The sequence below is a fragment of the Hyperolius riggenbachi genome, chromosome 8 (assembly GCF_040937935.1).
Source record: "Hyperolius riggenbachi isolate aHypRig1 chromosome 8, aHypRig1.pri, whole genome shotgun sequence".
Taxonomy (NCBI): domain Eukaryota; kingdom Metazoa; phylum Chordata; class Amphibia; order Anura; family Hyperoliidae; genus Hyperolius; species Hyperolius riggenbachi.
The window spans coordinates 29,862,704-29,882,848 of NC_090653.1; the positions used below are offsets into that span (position 1 = coordinate 29,862,704).

A 20,145-nucleotide genomic window follows, 5' to 3' on the forward strand; every position below is an offset into this window, starting at 1 on the left:
ATCCCAGGAAACAGAACAGAAGAGATAGCTGGTAGCAACCGCTGCACCAGCTATACTCCAAGAACATAGATCAGAACCATTTCCTGTCAACCACCATAGGGACAGGACAATGGCAAACAGGCAAGACAAGACAGAACAGGCAATACAGATAATACAACCTGACTGGGCTAGAAGGGGAGCCTAAAGCAACCCCCAGGAATTAACTATACTAGATAGCAATGGCTGACACTCCAGCAGTGTCCATCAGGAACTGAGCATGGAAGGGAAATGACCAGCAAAGCATTCTGGGAAACATAAAGCTCTTATAGTGCCAGTCATCAAAGAAGGCAGGTAGGGGATTTGCATAACGAATGTATGCAAATTCCCCAGCAAGAGAACAGAACAGAAACTTGCAATGAAAAGACAGGTCTCTGTTCCAGAGACCTGCAGCCCACAGACTAGAGGAATGGACAAACAGCTGTCTGCCTGTGCAGCCAGCTGAGCGGATCATCACAATACCATTCTATTCCTTATTTTCTCCTGTGCCCCTCTGTGCTGTTTCTGCCACTCTCTGCTGCAATCCTGGCTTGTAATTAACAGTTTTAGGCAGTGTTTTCAAACAAACTAACCAGCTTGTGATAGGCTCACATAAACAGAGTGTGTGAGTCATACAATAGTGTGCAGGGGGCCTGCAGAGGGTGTGTATCGCTTCTATCCAATCACAAGCAGCCCTGCACAGACCGACAGACACCACAGAGGAAAGGAGATAAGATTTATTACAGAGACAGTGCAATTAGGAAAGGCTGCAGTAAGCCAGGGCACATTAGAACAGGCATAGGAACTTATAGGATAGAAGAACTAAGGCTGAAAAATTTGTTACAGAGTCTCTTTAAACCAAGTTACTTGTGATCCAAGGTTTTACTGTATCTTGTGTTTTTTTTTTTCTAAATATTCTTTATTTTCAATTATTCAAAAATAAAGTACAAAACAAAGACAACAACACATAAGAATATGATCATTATGTCAACAAATTCAGTACAAACATGTACACATAGCATAGGAAGGTGGGGTCCCAGTGCCGCAAAGAAAAGTAAAACTGTGACACAGCAAGATAAAATTGTGCCAGAAGACATAACTCTACAGATATATATATATATATAATAAAGCCAACAGAACAATAAGTCGTCATAAATCCCAAAAAGCATTCTTAGGTGAGCACCTCACATGTTTGCCCCCCATGTGGGCTCGATGCAGCTTCTAACTATTCCCAGCTGGGAGATCGCCATTACTCTGAGTGGGAGGAACTAGGACCCAAAGGGAACTATCGCCTCAGGCCTCCCACCTACGTATGACACATTGAAGCTGCACATGCAGATATCTGGAACACCATCGAACCATCAAGCCTGCATATGCGAATATCTGAAGGTTAGATACAGACAAACTAAGAACGTGAAGAGGAGACAGCTAAGAGGGAAGAAAAAGAAGAAGAGAAGAGAAAAAAGTGGAAAGAAGTAGGGCGCGGCTGCAGCACAAACAGGGGTCCCCAGGGAGGCATCAGCTCAAACAGCTTGGGGGAAGGTGGGATATTTAGATGTTAAAGTGATAAACACGTCAACAACATCAGGAAGGTGTCACCAGAGCACCCAGATCCATTCATCTTTTAGTATCTTGTTTTTCTTACCTACAAAATTCTCTTGACAAAGAACGAAAACTGTTTTAGCAAAGTAATTTTACAGAGCGATAGGCAAGATTCCTTCTGCCTCGAATCTGTGTGTGGTGTGGATAAGGTCCTTCCAGAGAGAAGACTTCGCAGCATATGAGTTTCACACAATCTAAGGTGTACTCTGTATTTACGGTAAATCTATGTAGGTTATAGTCCAGCACACAAATGACACCCAAGACAATTCTTCCTTTAGAGTTAATGGCAATGTGAATGATAAAAACTGTAAGATAAATCAGGTTCTCACAGTCCGTTAATTATTTATGGTCTAGGGCGATTGTGATGGCAATATCAGCCCACTCAAGGTGACAGCCTTTCCATTCAATCTGTGCAGCAGACGAGAAACGGCACTGGGCAACTCTGCCAAAGATAATTTACAGATATTGGCGCTATTAGATTCTCCGCAAACAGACTAATAAGTAATAAACTTTTATTGTGGCTCTACTTTTTATTGTTATTTTGTTTGGAGTTATTAAAGCAGAACGTTTCTTTTCAGGCCATATAAAAGCAAATATATATTAACACTATATCAAGTGATAACGAGGACTTTTCCCACTGTGGGTTGTTTTTTTTTCTGTTTAATTATTTTACGGTGCAGAATTGAAACAAAACAACAATCAATTTTCTACATGGAATTTTATCTTGGCAGCAAAAAATTTGTTTCCAATCCGCCCCTCCTTCTCTCTCTCTCTCTCTCTCTCTCTCTCTCTCTCTCTCTCTCTCTCTCTCTCTCCTCTCTCTCCTCTCCCCTCTCTCTCTCTCACCCCCTCCTTCACTGTCAGAAACACACAGCTACGTATTTAAAGTGGGATAAAACTCTGACATAACATTTAAATAACATTCAATGAAAATGTGTTTTCCTAGTTTTTATTACCCACATAGTTATCATATTTGCTTTTGTGCAAAAGTAATATTGTCTGTTTACAAATTCCCATTTACAGTTTATCTGCTCTGAAAGCTGCCATTGCATTTTTTTTTTCATAGCTGCTTTAATTATATATTAAAACCTTCTAGTGAGCTCTTCTCAAATGTGTGCATGCTAGTAGCAGCGAGAGCTCATTTTCAGCACAGCTAAGAATGTAACAACAGAGGAATGTAGACAAAAGATAATCACCTCTTCGGATGCGGATTGCAAGCTGAATTAGCTTTCCAATGAAGAAGAAAGTGTTGTGTTTAATGTTGTTCCGCTACAAATGTTTTTTTTTGTGGTAGTAGGTTTAAGGCTGGAAATAATCGTTTAGAGCAAAGAAAAATACTGAGTTTCAGACCACTTTAAGATACATTGAAGAGTCGTTTTTGTCAACTCTTCAATGTCGAATCTGTGTTGTATTTGCTGGCCAGGCAGTTAAACAGAGCTATATTGTTGAGGTGAATCGAACATTGAATTTGAACACCATTGAAGTCAATGGGAGGAAAATTTGAGTTATTATTCTAGACTATATAGAGTTTGCACAGCCCCCTAATACATTTAAAAAAGACATATCAAGAGTGACTCCCACAGCTCTGCACAACACTGTACTAGCCAAGAAAAAAAGGAGGGGGCTTTTATATGCTTCTGGCAAGGCCATCTTATGGGGTGGTCAAGGGAACAAGCCAGATTTTATATAGGCCTCTGAGTACAGGCAGTGAAGGCCCCTAGAGGGTTCCTCCAGTCCAAATATTAGCTACCAGTTTTCACAGCTCTGTTACAATACACAGGCCCCCAAACCACTTGCCCAGGTTTAAGAGTTCCATTACAAGTCATGTAACGTGATGCAGTTTATCTGGTCCAAACCGCTTGCCCGGGTTTAAGAATTCTGCTACAGGTGGTGTAACATGATGCCCTTGGTCCAGTCCACACCACTTGGTCGAGTTTCCTGTTACAGGTGGTGTAACGTGATGCCCTTTGTCTGGTCCAAACCACTTGGCCAGGTTTCAGTATATTTTTATGGATCAGATCATTTGGACACCACAACTGGTAGGTATCTCAAAGACGCCTGTGTTAAATTTCATGAATCATACAACCAGCCGGTCATTTGGGCACCCGATTGGTTACTATATAGACTTTAATGGCTGTCGCCGAATGTAGACAATTGGCTACAAGTATTGGTAGTTTGTCTGCCCAAATAAATTAGTTCTAGGCACTTTTGGGAGGGTTAAGGTTAGGCATTAGGTGAGAAGGGTTAAGGTTAAGTACCTCCAGGGGGGTTCGGGTAATCGGAATGCAAAATTTTGGGGAAAAATGTAATCAATTTCGTATGCAATTGTAAGTTTTCGTAATTATGCATGATTTTACACGTAATTTCCGTGAGATTTCGTGCTGACTTTGGCAGTGAATAGCAAAGCTCCCATACATGCTATTTCTACCAAAATTGCTACATATGTAAGGAGGATAGTGGGTACAGGACAAGACATTTTTTCAAAAAGACCTTGTAGTTTTTGAGAAAATTGATTTTAAAAATACAACGAATATGGTTTTTAAAGGGAAACAGATGAACGTTTCACACAAAATAAACATATCAGTCGATAGCTTGTAAAGAACAAAATGTTCTACCTGATAATTTTGCCGCTCTGGTGTGCCTTTTTTAGTGTTTTTTATCCATTATTGCTCCAGGAAAAATCCAATATGGCCGCCAGCTCATATCCCTTCTGCTTCCGGGTTATGAGTTGTTCTGGATGTGCAGTCTAGGCTATATGAGACTAGGCTGCTGTCTAGGCTCTATGAGAAAGGCTGCTGCAGCCTTTCATCTGTGTGCTTTCATTTTGGTATGATGTGCAGCTGCCTGTAGAAAGTGTCTCTCATAGGAATGAAACTGCAGTCATCATCATTATCTATGCAGAGTGCACAATGAGCACACAGGGATCATATTGCAGCCACACTTGTCTGTTTCAAAGCTTCTCTCTCAGCAGCAGCAGCCCCTCCCATGTCATCAGAGCTCTCAGTATGCAAAGCAGGAAATCTGAGCCAGGAGGTGGCAGGCTTTGGCTTGAAAAGACTCCACAGAAGAGTGACTCAGCTATAATGTTTCCATGTCAAACTTAGACTGAAGGCTCAGTCGGGAATTCTTATCACAGCTGGTAACAGACTAATGAAGCAGATAAGAATGAAACTAAAAGCAGGGTAGGTTTTTACTGTCATGTTCCCACTGATAAATGTAGTAAAATACATGAGGGTACTTCATCTCTGGTTCTCTTTAAGCTGTCATTTTTCTCAGTTTAAAAGCCATTTTTCTTTGCATTTTTAAAATCGATTTCCTCAAAAACGAAAAGGTCTTTTTAAAAAATGTTTTGACGTGTACCAACTAATCTACTTAACATATGTAACAATTTTGGTAGCCCTAGCATGTATGGGGGGGGGGGGGGCATGAAATTAAGCGTAAATTCATGCGTAATTACGAATGCGTATGCAAAGTCAAATTAACAATTCGTAATTACGTATAGGCGTAAATGCAAAAATGTACGCAGAATTTTGTGTAATCGTAATTAGCTGATTACGATCATCACTGGTGAACGGGGCGGCCAGAGAGGACGATAAGGGAGCCCACAGACCTCATGGGGCTGGAGGAAGCCCCAGGTAAGTATAAATATACCCATTATGTAAATCTCCCGGCACTTATTGAATAAATATCCCGGCGCCCAACTGATGCAGCACTACGGTAACCCCTACTATTTTACATGTTTCTCCCCACACATCCTTGTGTGTTGTGCATTTGACTGTCCGGCCACGCAGAACTGTAGTGCTAAAACAATCGACTGAACACAGTCAAACTATCTTTGATGAGGAGGAGAAGAAACAATCACTGGACTTAAAGAGTAGCTGTCGGGGGCGTGGCCACGATGGAGTTCCGGGAGGACGTGTAAGCCCTGAGCTCCTGACTTGGCTCTCACAAAGCGACCCACAGCATACCCTGATCCGCAAAAAACCTGCCCTAAGAGATGGAGGAGATGGAGAATTCCAAAAAGAGGAAGGCGATGCAGCCGAAGAAGCTCACAGACTTCTTCACAGAGAAGCACAACCGCACAGCGCACAGACCCCAAGATGGCGCCGGAGCTTCTGCCCAGAACAAACAACGCGCGCATGGAGACGGCAGGGGAGGTCTAATAAGAGGGGAATCTCATCCACAGCTCAGCAGAAGATCCCCACAACACCACCGACCTTGCGGATCTCTCCCCACAGCTCTCACCTTCGGCTAGTCCGGCCAGACAACGCCAACACATAAACCCTCCAGAGACAGCAGACGCCATTACGGTAAGCAAACCAGGTGAGGGGGGGGAAACACAGCAGACATCATGTCATTCCCAGCTTCAGAACAAGCCACATCCCAAGCTTATATAAAAGATCTGCTTTTAGCTTTTAAAGCAGACCTGCTCTCACAATTTGCACGAATGCAGACTAATATCCACACTGAACTTGCATCTCTGGGAGACAGAATTGATGCCTCAGAGGATAAAATTTCTGATCTGGTTCGTGAACATAACGCCATGGTTGACAAATCTGAAGCCCAGTCAAAAGACATTGCCTGGTTAAAACTTAAAGAGACACTGAAGCGAAAAAAAAATGATGATATTATGATTTGTATGTGTAGTACAGCTAAGAAATAAAACATTAGGATCAGATACATCAGTCTAATTGTTTCCAGTACAGGAAGAGTTAAGAAACTCCAGTTGTTATCTCTATACAAACAAGCCATTAATCTCTACGACTTTCAAAGTCATGGAGAGGGCTGTTATCTGACTTTTATTATCTCAACTGTTCCTTAACTATTTACTTTTCCTCTTCTAGAGGAGAGGTCATTAGTTCACAGACTGCTCTGAAAGACTCATTTTGAATGCTGAGTGTTGTGTAATCTGCACATATTAGAGAATGATGCAATGTTAGAAAAAACACTATATACCTGAAAATAAAAGTATGAGAATATTTTCTTTGCTGCTAATCTTCTAGTAATTATTCATAGTACACAACCAATTCATTATATCATATATATTTTTTCGCTTCAGTGTCTCTTTAAATCCTCTGACTTAGAAGATAGATCCAGGAGGAACAACATAAAACTGAGAGGGATTCCAGAATCCATCCCCACAAATGATCTCAAAGCATATGTCATGAACCTCACTAAATCTGTGCTTCCAATCCTGACACATCCCCACTGGAACTTACATTGGACAGAGCACTAGAGATGGGCCGAACCTCCGATTTTAGGTTCGCGAACCGGGTTCGCGAACTTTCGCGTAACGTTCGGTTCACGTTAAAGTTCGCGAACCGCAATAGACTTCAATGGGGATGCGAACTTTGAAAAAAAAAATAATTTTGCTGGCCACAAAACTGATGGAAAAGATGTTTCAAGGGGTCTAACACCTGGAGGGGGGCATGGCGGAGTGGGATACATGCCAAAAGTCCCTGGGAAAAATCTGGATTTGACGCAAAGCAGCGTTTTAAGGGCAGAAATCACATTGAATGCTAAATGACAGGCCTAAAGTGCTTTAAAACATCTTGCATGTGTATACATCAATCAGGAGGTGTAATTAAGGTACTGCTTCACACTGACACACCAAACTCACCGTGTAACGCACCGCAAACAGCTGTTTGTGTAGTGATGGCCGTGCTGGACTGGTGCGCACCATGGCGAGAGTGCAGGTTTTGGTGGCTTTACAGCCCATATGGTCGCCTGGCTGATGTAGCTGAATGACAGAACAGTGACTGTCCAGCTGATCAAATTTGGTGTGACCACAATGAAGCAACGACCTTATTATCTTTTGTGTGCCCCCCGAGACACTCATCTAGGCGCCGGTCATTGCTTCATTGTGATACGCAAGCCCCTTCACCACGGCAAGGTAATGATCACAAAGGGGAATGGGCGCATGTACAAGCCTTTTCTTTTGTTGTTGCAGCTGCCCACAGTGCAGCCAGAAAAATTAGGCAGTCATGTACACGCACCAGAAAAATTATTACAGCGGCCGCTGCTAGCAGCGGCCTAAAAAATTCAGCAATCCGCCTGGAGTCCCGGACCCTGTTGGTGGTGGCGGAGAAGGTAGTCAAGCGGCCTGCAGGCAGACATGCTGTGTGGAGAGACTGGGAGCGACTTAGTCTTCTTGGGGCAGCCCAGGCAGCCAGTCACACGGCATGCAGGCAGAGATGCTGTGTGTGCGGGGACTGACTTAGTCTTGGGGCGGGCAGCAGCCCTCCGGGATCCATGCCTCATTCATTTTGATAAAGGTGAGGTACTTAACACTTTTGTGATTTAGGCGACTTCTCTTCTCTGTGACAATGCCTCCAGCTGCCCTGAAGGTCCTTTCTGACAGGACGCTTGCGGCAGGGCAGGAGAGAAGTTGGATGGCAAATTGGGACACTTCTGGCCACAGGTCAAGCCTGTGCACCCAGTAGTTCAAGGGTTCCTCATCGCTGTTCACAGCAGTGTCTACATCCACACTTAAGGCCAGGTAGTCGGCTACCTGCCGTTCCAGGCGTTCGTGGAGGGTGGATCCGGAAGGGCTACGGCGAGGCGTTGGACTAAAGAACGTCCACATGTCCGACATCACCATGAGATCGCTGGAGCGTCCTGTCTTTGACTGCGTGGACACGGGAGGAGGATTAGTGGCAGTGGTACCTTGCTGGCGTTGTGCTGTCACATCACCCTTAAAGGCATTGTAAAGCATAGTTGACAGCTGGTTCTGCATGTGCTGCATCCTTTCCACCTTCCGGTGAGTTGGTAACAGGTCCGCCACTTTGTGCCTGTACCGAGGGTCTAGTAGTGTGGCCACCCAGTACAGCTCATTCCCCTTGAGGTTTTTTATACGGGGGTCCCTCAACAGGCAGGACAGCATAAAAGACGACATCTGCACAAAGTCGGATCCAGTACCCTCCATCTCCTCTTGCTCTTCCTCAGTGACGTCACGTAAGTCAACCTCCTCCCCCCAGCTGCGAACAATACCACGGGAAGGTTGAGCAGCACAAGCCCCCTGCGACGCCTGCTGCGGGTGTTCTCCTGCCGCCGTCCCCTCCTCCTTCTCCTCCCCCAAAGAAACACCTTGCTCATCATCCTCTGAGTCTGACTCGTCTTCTGCACACGACTTCTCTTCTTCCTCCTCCTCCCCCCTCTGTGCTGCCGCAGGTGTTGAGGAAACAGCTGGGTCTGATGAAAATTGGTCCCATGCCTGTTCCTGCCGTAACGGTTCCTGGTCACGCTCATTCACAGCTTCATCCGCCACTCTACGCACAGCACGCTCCAAGAAGTAAGCGTAGGGAATTAAGTCGCTGATGGTGCCCTCACTGCGGCTCACCAGGTTGGTCACCTCCTCAAACGGCCGCATGAGCCTGCATGCATTTTTCATCAGTGTCCAGTTGTCGGGCCAGAACATCCCCATCTTCCCAGACTGTTTCATTCTACTGTAGTTGTAGAGGTAGTGGGTGACGGCTTTCTTCTGTTCTAGCAGGCGGGAGAACATGAGCAGGGTCGAATTCCAGCGAGTCGGGTTATCGCAAATGAGGCGTCTCACCGGCATGTTGTTTTTCCGCTGAATTTCTGCAAATCGTGCCATGGCTGTGTAAGACCGCCTCAAATGCCCACAGAACTTCCTGGCCTGCTTCAGGACATCCGCTAAGCCAGGGTACTTTGCCACAAATCTTTGAACAACTAGATTCATGACATGTGCCATGCAGGGTATGTGTGTCAGCTTCCCCATATGCAAAGCGGCAAGCAGATTGCTGCCGTTGTCGGACACCACGTTGCCTATCTCCAGGTGGTGCGGGGTCAGCCACTCATCCACCTGTTTCTTAAGAGCAGCCAGGAGAGCTGCTCCAGTGTGACTCTCCGCTTTGAGACAAGACATGTCTAAGATGGCGTGACAGTGTCGTACCTGGCATGCAGCATAGGCCCTGCGGAGCTGGGGCTGTGTAGCTGGAGAGGAGAACTGCCACTCAGCCAAGGAGGAGGAGGACAGCGAAGAGCATGTAGCAGGAGGAGAGGAGGTGGCAGGAGGCCTGCCTGCAAGCCGTGGAGGTGTCACAATTTGGTCCGCTGCGCCCTGCTTGCCATCGTTCACCACCAGGTTCACCCAATGGGCTGTGTACGTAATGTAGCGGCCCTGCCCGTGCTTGGCAGACCAGGCATCCGTGGTAAGGTGTACCCTTGACCCAACGCTCTTCGCAAGAGATGACACCACTTGCCTCTCAACTTCACGGTGCAGTTGGGGTATGGCCTTTCTCGAAAAATAAGTGCGGCCTGGCATCTTCCACTGCGGTGTTCCGATGGCCACAAATTTACGGAAGGCCTCAGAGTCCACCAGCTGGTATGGTAACAGCTGCAGAGCTAACAGTTCCGCCACGCCAGCTGTCAGACGCCGGGCAAGGGGGTGACTGGCCGAAATTGGGGTCTTCCTCTCAAACATTTCCTTCACGGACACCTGACTGCTGCTGTGGGCAGAGGAGCAGGAACCGCTCAAGGGCAGAGGCGGAGTGGAGGAGGGTGCCTGTGAAGGTGCAAGGGAGAAAGCGGCAGAAGCAGATGATGCACCTGAAGGAGGAAGAGGAGAAGGAGGGTGACTTTTCTTTTGTGTGCTGCTGCTGCTTTTGCTCAGGTGGCCATCCCATTGCTGTTTGTGCCTTTTCTCCAGGTGCCTTCGTAAGGCACTTGTCCCTACGTGAGTGTTGGCCTTTCCACGGCTCAATTTTTGTTGGCAGAGCGAACAGATGGCTTTGGTCCGATCTGAGGCACACACATTAAAACATTTCCACACCGCTGAGCCACCCTGGGATGTGGGCACTATGGGGACCTCAGCAGCTGATGCTGAAGGGCAAGTTGGCTGGCTGTACATAGGTGGCGATACATGGTGCTGGACTCTGCCACCAGCTGTTTCTGACGAAGAGCTGCCCCAGCTTCTTTCAGCAACTTCTCTCCTCCTACTACTCTCTGACTCCCCCTCTGAACTGTCCCCCTCTTCATCTCCTCTATTGGGAACATACAGAGGATCCCTATCATCGTCAGCATCGTAATCATCCTGCCCAGCTTCGCTTGCCTCAGAAAAATCCAAACATGCACCATCAGTAGGTCCTTCATCCTCCTTACACGTTACATCCATAGTGTTGCCGCGTAACGCAGACATATGAGCTGGTGAAAAATCATCTGGCTGTAACAACAATGGCTGTGCATCAGTGATTTCACCACTAAATAATTCTTGCGAAGTGTCAAATGCAGCGGAAGTGGTGCTAGTAGTAGCGCTGGTGGCTGAGCAAGATGAGGTGTTCTGTGTCGCTAAATACTCAACCACGTCCTGACAATCTTGGGAGGTGATGGGACATGCCTTCTTCCGAGCACTGTACTGTGGGCCAGGTCCACACGAAATTACATTTACACGACCTCGCGCAGACCTGCCGGGTGGCCTTCCTCTGGCTCTGGCACTACCTCTTCCTCTACCTGTTTTGTCCATATCGGGTATGCACGGAGTGGTATATCACACTGCGTGCACTCACGTAGGTAGGTGGGTTCACTTAACTGCACAGGTATGCGCACTGATGCGGTGGGTTCACTGAACACAACAGGTATGCAGTGGCGGGTTCACTGAACACAACAGGTATGCAGTGGCGGGTTCACTGAACACAACAGGTATGCAGTGGCGGGTTCACTGAACACAACAGGTATGCAGTGGCGGGTTCACTGAACAGGTATGCAGTGGCGGGTTCACTGAACAGTACAGGTATACAGTGGCAGGTTCACTGAACACAACAGGTATACAGTGGCGGGTTCACAGAACAGGTATGCAGTGGCGGGTTCACTGAACAGTACAGGTATACAGTGGCGGGTTCACTGAACACAACAGGTATACAGTGGCGGGTTCACAGAAAAGGTATGCAGTGGCAGGTTCACTGAACACAACAGGTATGCAGTGGTGGGTTCACTGAACAGGTATACAGTGGCGTGTCCACTGAACAGAACAGGTATGCAGTGGCGCGTTCACTGAACACAACAGGTATGCAGTGGTGGGTTCACTGAACACAACAGGTATGCAGTGGCGGGTTCACTGAACAGTACAGGTATTCAGTGGCGGGTTCACTGAACACAACAGGTATGCAGTGGCGGGTTCACTGAACACAACAGGTATGCAGTGGCGGGTTCACTGAACAGGTATGCAGTGGCGGGTTCATTGAACAGTACAGGTATACAGTGGCGGGTTCACTGAACAGAACAGGTATACAGTGGCGGGTTCACAGAACAGGTATGCAGTGGCAGGTTCACTGAACACAACAGGTATGCAGTGGTGGGTTCACTGAACAGGTATACAGTGGCGGGTCCACTGAACAGAACAGGTATGCAGTGGCGGGTTCACTGAACACAACAGGTATGCAGTGGCGGGTTCACTGAACACAACAGGTATGCAGTGGCGGGTTCACTGAACAGTACAGGTATACAGTGGCGGGTTCACTGAACACAACAGGTATGCAGTGGCGGGTTCACTGAACACAACAGGTATGCAGTGGCGGGTTCACTGAACAGGTATGCAGTGGCGGGTTCACTGAACAGTACAGGTATACAGTGGCGGGTTCACTGAACACAACAGGTATGCAGTGGCGGGTTCACTGAACAGGTATGCAGTGGCGGGTTCACTGAACAGTACAGGTATACAGTGGCGGGTTCACTGAACACAACAGGTATGCAGTGGCGGGTTCACTGAACAGGTATACAGTGGCGGGTTCACTGAACAGAACAGGTATACAGTGGCGGGTTCACAGAACAGGTATGCAGTGGCAGGTTCACTGAACACAACAGGTATGCAGTGGTGGGTTCACTGAACAGGTATACAGTGGCGTGTCCACTGAACAGAACAGGTATGCAGTGGCGCGTTCACTGAACACAACAGGTATGCAGTAGTGGGTTCACTGAACACAACAGGTATGCAGTGGCGGGTTCACTGAACAGTACAGGTATACAGTGGCGGGTTCACTGAACACAACAGGGATGCAGTGGTGGGTTCACTGAACACAACAGGTATGCAGTGGCGGGTTCACTGAACAGGTATGCAGTGGCGGGTTCACTGAACAGTACAGGTATACAGTGGCGGGTTCACTGAACACAACAGGTATGCAGTGGCGGGTTCACTGAACACAACAGGTATGCAGTGGCGGGTTCACTGAACAGTACAGGTATACAGTGGCGGGTTCACTGAACACAACAGGTATGCAGTGGCGGGTTCACTGAACAGGTATGCAGTGGCGGGTTCACTGAACAGTACAGGTATACAGTGGCAGGTTCACTGAACACAACAGGTATGCAGTGGCGGGTTCACTGAACACAACAGGTATGCAGTGGCGGGTTCACTGAAGACAACAGGTATGCAGTGGCGGGTTCACTGAACAGGTATGCAGTGGCGGGTTCACTGAACAGTACAGGTATACAGTGGCAGGTTCACTGAACACAACAGGTATGCAGTGGCGGGTTCACTAAACACAACAGGTATGCAGTGGCGGGTTCACTGAACACAACAGGTATGCAGTGACGGGTTCACTGAACAGGTATGCAGTGGCGGGTTCACTGAACAGTACAGGTATACAGTGGCGGGTTCACTGAACACAACAGGTATGCAGTGGCGGGTTCACTGAACACAACAGGTATGCAGTGGCGGGTTCACTGAACACAACAGGTATGCAGTGGCGGGTTCACTGAACAGTACAGGTATACAGTGGCGGGTTCACTGAACACAACAGGTATGCAGTGGCGGGTTCACTGAACACAACAGGTATGCAGTGGCGGGTTCACTGAACAGGTATGCAGTGGCGGGTTCACTGAACAGTACAGGTATACAGTGGCGGGTTCACTGAACACAACAGGTATGCAGTGGCGGGTTCACTGAACACAACAGGTATGCAGTGGCGGGTTCACTGAAGACAACAGGTATGCAGTGGCGGGTTCACTGAACAGAACAGGTATACAGTGGCGGGTTCACAGAACAGGTATGCAGTGGCAGGTTCACTGAACACAACAGGTATGCAGTGGTGGGTTCACTGAACAGGTATACAGTGGCGGGTTCACTGAACACAACAGGTATGCAGTGGCGGGTTCACTGAACACAACAGGTATGCAGTGGTGGGTTCACTGAACAGTACAGGTATACAGTGGCGGGTTCACTGAACACAACAGGTATGCAGTGGCGGGTTCACTAAACACAACAGGTATGCAGTGGCGGGTTCACTGAACAGGTATGCAGTGGCGGGTTCATTGAACAGTACAGGTATACAGTGGCGGGTTCACTGAACACAACAGGTATGCAGTGGCGGGTTCACTGAACAGGTATACAGTGGCGGGTTCACTGAACAGGACAGGTATACAGTGGCGGGTTCACTGAACACAACAGGTATACAGTGGCGGGTTCACTGAACACAACAGGTATGCAGTGGCGGGTTCACTGAACAGGTATACAGTGGCGGGTTCACTGAACAGAACAGGTATACAGTGGCGGGTTCACAGAACAGGTATGCAGTGGCAGGTTCACTGAACACAACAGGTATGCAGTGGTGGGTTCACTGAACAGGTATACAGTGGCGGGTTCACTGAACACAACAGGTATGCAGTGGCGGGTTCACTGAACACAACAGGTATGCAGTGGCGGGTTCACTGAACAGGTATGCAGTGGCGGGTTCATTGAACAGTACAGGTATACAGTGGCGGGTTCACTGAACACAACAGGTATGCAGTGGCGGGTTCACTGAACAGGTATACAGTGGCAGGTTCACTGAACAGAACAGGTATACAGTGGCGGGTTCACAGAACAGGTATGCAGTGGCAGGTTCACTGAACACAACAGGTATTCAGTGGTGGGTTCACTGAACAGGTATACAGTGGCGGGTCCACTGAACAGAACAGGTATGCAGTGGCGCGTTCACTGAACACAACAGGTATGCAGTGGCGGGTTCACTGAACACAACAGGTATGCAGTGGCGGGTTCACTGAACAGTACAGGTATACAGTGGCGGGTTCACTGAACACAACAGGTATGCAGTGGCGGGTTCACTAAACACAACAGGTATGCAGTGGCGGGTTCACTGAACAGGTATGCAGTGGCGGGTTCACTGAACAGTACAGGTATACAGTGGCGGGTTCACTGAACACAACAGGTATGCAGTGGCGGGTTCACTGAACACAACAGGTATGCAGTGGCGGGTTCACTGAACAGTACAGGTATACAGTGGCGGGTTCACTGAACACAACAGGTATGCAGTGGCGGGTTCACTGAACACAACAGGTATGCAGTGGCGGGTTCACTGAACAGGTATGCAGTGGCGGGTTCACTGAACAGTACAGGTATACAGTGGCGGGTTTACTGAACACAACAGGTATGCAGTGGCGGGTTCACTGAACACAACAGGTATGCAGTGGCGGGTTCACTGAACAGTACAGGTATACAGTGGCGGGTTCACTGAACACAACAGGTATGCAGTGGCGGGTTCACTGAACAGGTATACAGTGGCGGGTTCACAGAACAGGTATGCAGTGGCAGGTTTACTGAACACAACAGGTATGCAGTGGTGGGTTCACTGAACAGGTATACAGTGGCGGGTCCACTGAACAGAACAGGTATGCAGTGGCGGGTTCACTGAACACAACAGGTATGCAGTGGTGGGTTCACTGAACAGGTATGCAGTGGTGGGTTCACTGAACACAACAGGTATGCAGTGGCGGGTTCACTGAACAGTACAGGTATACAGTGGCAGGTTCACTGAACAGAACAGGTATGCAGTGGCAGGTTCACTGAACAGGTATGCAGTGATGGGTTCACAGCACAGGTATGCAGTGGTGGGTTCACAGAACAGGTATGCAGTGGTGGGTTCACAGCACAGGTATGCAGTGGCAGGTTCACTGAACAGGTATGCAGTGATGGGTTCACAGAACAGGTATGCAGTGGCAGGTTCACTGAACAGGTATGCAGTGGTGGGTTCACAGTACAGGTATGCAGTGGTGGGTTCACAGAACAGGTATGCAGTGGCAGGTTCACTGAACAGGTATGCAGTGGTGGGTTCACAGTACAGGTATGCAGTGGTGGGTTCACAGAACAGGTATGCAGCCAGCCAGGAACAAGTTAAGCCTAACTAATCTTTCCCTGAGAGACAGTCTGCAGCAGCTCGCCCTACTCTTACTAACGCAGGCAGCACACGAGTGACCGTAATGGTCGCCGCTGCCTGCCTTATATAAGGGGGGGTGGGGCTCCAGGGGCTAGTGTAGCCTAATTGGCTACACTGGGACTGCTGACTGTGATGTAGAGGGTCAAAGTTGACCCTCAAGGTGCATTATGGGGTGAACCGAACTTCCGCAAAGGTTCGCCAGCGGGACGCGAACGCGAACCACCGAAGTTCGCGTGGAACCGTTCGCCGGCGAACCGTTCGGCCCATCTCTACAGAGCACATAGGCTACCTAAGCCTAACCATCTACCCGACAATGTGCCTAGGGATGTTATAGTGCGATTCCTTTTCTTCCATGTGAAAGAGGACTTATTGTTGGCGCTAAAAACAATAGGTACTTTTCCTGACCCTTATTCTAAAATACAGCTCTATACTGACCTCTCTCAAGCCACACTGCAACAAAGAAGACAACTCCAACCCCTGACAAGAGCTTTACAATCTGCTCAAATTCAAAACAAATGGGGCTTCCCCACTAAGGTGATATTTTCCTACCGCAACAAGCAATACAGCTTCGCTTCAGTTGATTCGGGACACTTTCTGTTTAAAGCGGAATATAACCCTGCATTTCAACTTGCTCTTTACAGTATATTATATGCAACCAGCATTTTTTTTTTTTTACTAGACCAGCATTGGAAGGGTTCCTGGAGATTTCTGCAGAGCATCCGAAGCTGACATAGATACATTTTGTTTACATAAATGTATCTAAGTGTTGAATGTGACTCATCTCTCTGACTGAGAAGGAGCCAGGGACGGATCTAGGGGGGGGCAAGCGGGTCTCTTGCCCCAGGCGCAGTTTGTTGAATTCTTAAAAAAGGCGGCAAAATTTGGATGGGGAATGGCAGTTTAGGCGCCAAAACCTGACCTTGCCCCAGGCGCAACTTGGGGCAACTTGGTCTAGATCCGTCCCTGGAAGGAGCTGGAGGACAGCCAAAGAGTGTGTAACATTTCTCAATACATATATTTAACTAAATAGAATGTAACAATCTGAACTTCTGCCTATCTCTCCACGGAACTTTAAACCTCTGTGTTTAACCCTTCTAATGCTGGTCTAGTAAAAAAAAATGCTTTTTGCATATAATATGCTGTAAATAATGTTTTAGAGCAAAGTTGAAATGCAGGGTTATATTCCGCTTTAAACAACTGCAGATCAAGATTCCTGATACAAGAATAACCAAACATGTAGATGCTGCTCCTCCTGAAAATCTCACTGTGGATCAGCACGATCTATTGACTTAAGCCAAGATAGGCCCTCACCTTAACCCTTTCTGATAGACGCACCACTTTTGTGCTGCTCTTTCCTGCAATTGCTTATTGCAGCTGCCCCGTATGATGTTACGTAGAATTCTGAACTTATATTCTACCTTTCCCACCATGTTATTACTGTTGTTGATGTTACTTATTGATAGGTTGTTGATGTTACTAGCTTATAGGTTCTATTGGCTTTAATTACACCTTATGTTCTGGAGGTTACTGCCTATTCTCTCCATATCTGATTTCTCAACTGGATGTACATCAGTGCTCATAATAGGTCAAATTTGCAGCAATAGTGTCTCAAAGCATTATATGTCCCCTCATAAAACACAAATTACAATGGCTAGCAAAAATCCCAGTAAAATAACTTCAATTAACGCGAGAGGCCTTAAGAGGAAATGCTTGTGGTCTGATGCACATAAATACCGTTCCCACATACTCAGGGCCGGCGCTACCATAGAGGCAAAGGAGTCAACTGCCCCAGGGGACCAGAGCTTGTAGGGGCCCCCAGTGGCTACAAGAGCAAAACATTTTTTTTTCAAATCGGCCTTATAGTTTTTGAGAAAATCGATTTTAAAGTTTCAAAGGAAAAAAAATACACATTTAAAAACCTGCCGACTTTAATGGTTAATAGCAAATCCAGCTTAAATGCTAGAAACCCTAAATTTGCAGGATATGTTAAGGAGATCATTAGGAATAAGAGGAAAAAACAATTTTTCAAAAAGACCTGATAGTTTTTGAGAAAATCGATTTTAAAGTTTCGAAGGAAAAAAGTATACTTTTAAATGCGGTAAATGTCACTTTTAGTAGCAAACCTAACGGTAGTGTAATTTTACATGCATCAAACGAAAGCGCAATAAATTTCCTGACGGGGTTTCCAGGGGGTCCATACGCAGCCGCAGCGCTTTGGCCAGGGATCGCTATACAGCCGCAATATGGCTGTATGAAGATCCCTGGCATTTTTTTCCTATTTTCCCAATTTTTTTTTTATGTTTAGAGTGTGGGAATTTTTTTTTTTTTTTAATTATGTGGGGTCCCCCCTCCTGAAACTTTTTAACCCCTTGTTCCCCATGCAGGCTGGGATAGCCAGAATGTGGAGCTCCGACCGATTGGGGCTTTACACCCTGACTATACCAGCTGCAAAAAAGGTCCCCTAATACCGATTTTTGTTCCGGGGTATATGTTGGGGGGGGGGGGCCCAGGTTTATTTTGCCCTGGGGCCCCATTGTTGCTTAAACCGGCCCTGCACATACTAATGGTCCAGGAGACCCACTTGCTCGCAAAAGACTTAAAATACTGCACAAACAATAACTTTCCACTGATATATCACAGTGTGTTTACCCCCCCCCCCCCTCCAAAAAAAAAGAGGAGCAATGCTCTCGTTCCACAAGGACCTCAAAGTGGCCCCTGAAATAGTAGAAATTGACCCGGGAGGTAGATACATTGTATGTTTTAGAGTTATGCTCCTTTACACAAGGACATCGCTCAGGTGAATCTGGCAATTGAATTTGCCGGTAAATCCTGAGCGATGTGAGGAGATAAGAAGCTCGCATGTTTTCAGCTTCTTATCTCCTCGAATTGCATATGGCCCCAGATCTCTTAAACTCAGACCAGGTGGGATTCACAAAGGGTAGACAAGCCTCGGATGGGACCAGACGTATGCTAAACATAATGAGAAAGATAGAGCTCTGTGGGAAACCTTTTCTCATCCTAACTTTGGATGCAGAGAAGGCGTTCGACAGAGTTCATTGGGGTTTCTTGAGGGAGACTTTAAAAAAGTTTGGATTCTCTGGACCAATTCTGACTGCCATTATGTCACTCTACAGCAAACCTTCCGTGAGAGTGAACGCTGACTGTTTCTTAGACAAATTCACCATATCAAATGGCACTCGCCAAGGCTGCCCCCTTTCTCCCATTATTTTTGTATTATTAATGGAAACACTTGCCCAAAAAATAAGATCCTTACCTCTTATCTCGGGCCTAAAAATAGGAGATAATACACATACAATCAGTTTATTCGCTGATGATGTCGCTCTAATCCTAACAGACCCAATTAACTCCCTACACCAGATAACTATAGAACTCCAAAACTTCTCAGAAATTTCCTATTACAAACTAAATCAAAATAAATATTATATTTTAGGCCTAAATATCCCAACTGATATGAAACAGGTAATTTCTGAGAAATTCAATTCTCCTTGGGCAACCTTGGCGGTGCAATATTTAGGCATCAAATGAACAGAAAAAAAAGCGGATCTCATGAATCAAAACTTCATACCATTACTTAACACGGTCAAGAACGACTGCTCCTTCCTAGGTAAATTTTATTTCTCGTGGTCAGGTAAAATTGCTGCCTTTAAAATGTTTGTGTTGCCAAAAATCCTTTACATGTTTAGAACTCTCCCTATCCCACTCTCTAATCTCTATCTAAAAGATCTAACAAATATAATGAAAAGATTTATCTGGTCAGGCCGCAGATCCCGTACCCCAATGTCACTGGTTTACCTTCCAAAAAAACTAGGAGGGCTTGGTGTTCCCAACATCAAACTCTACTATCATGCCTCGAACCTTGAACACGCCAATGCCTGGTGGTCTTACTCAAAAGGGAGAAAATGGGTTGAGATTGAACACTGTTTCTCTCAAAGACCAAGAGATATAATGCTCTATCCTCCTGGGAAACAAACCCCCTAAACTAATATTTCCTACAATTCAAGCCACACTAGCCTCATGGGTATATTTTATGAAAAACCCACCTCACTCTCCTCTACTCCAACCACGCATACCTATCTCAGTACTAAACACACTTATAGAGGATCTAAACGTCTCTCCTCTTGAAACTCTAGGAATAAAACACCTAAACCAACTATATAAAAGAGAACTCCCTAAAACCCTCAATGACCTTCAACAAGAATCCCAAATATCTACCCCCCTGAGATTTCTCTGCCATAGAATTTTGACCTTCCTTAAAGAGAACCCGAGGTGGGTTTGAAGAATATTATCTGCATACAGAGGCTGGATCTGCCTATACAGCCCAGCCTCTGTTGCTATCCCA

General features: G+C 46.6%; 1 protein-coding gene across 1 annotated transcript in view; it reads right to left on the reverse strand.

Annotated features, from left to right (window-relative positions):
- The window catches only part of LOC137528061 (carbohydrate sulfotransferase 4-like), a 67,577-nt gene that overhangs the window by 13,544 nt on the left and 33,888 nt on the right, over nt 1-20,145 (reverse strand). The window lies entirely within an intron of this gene.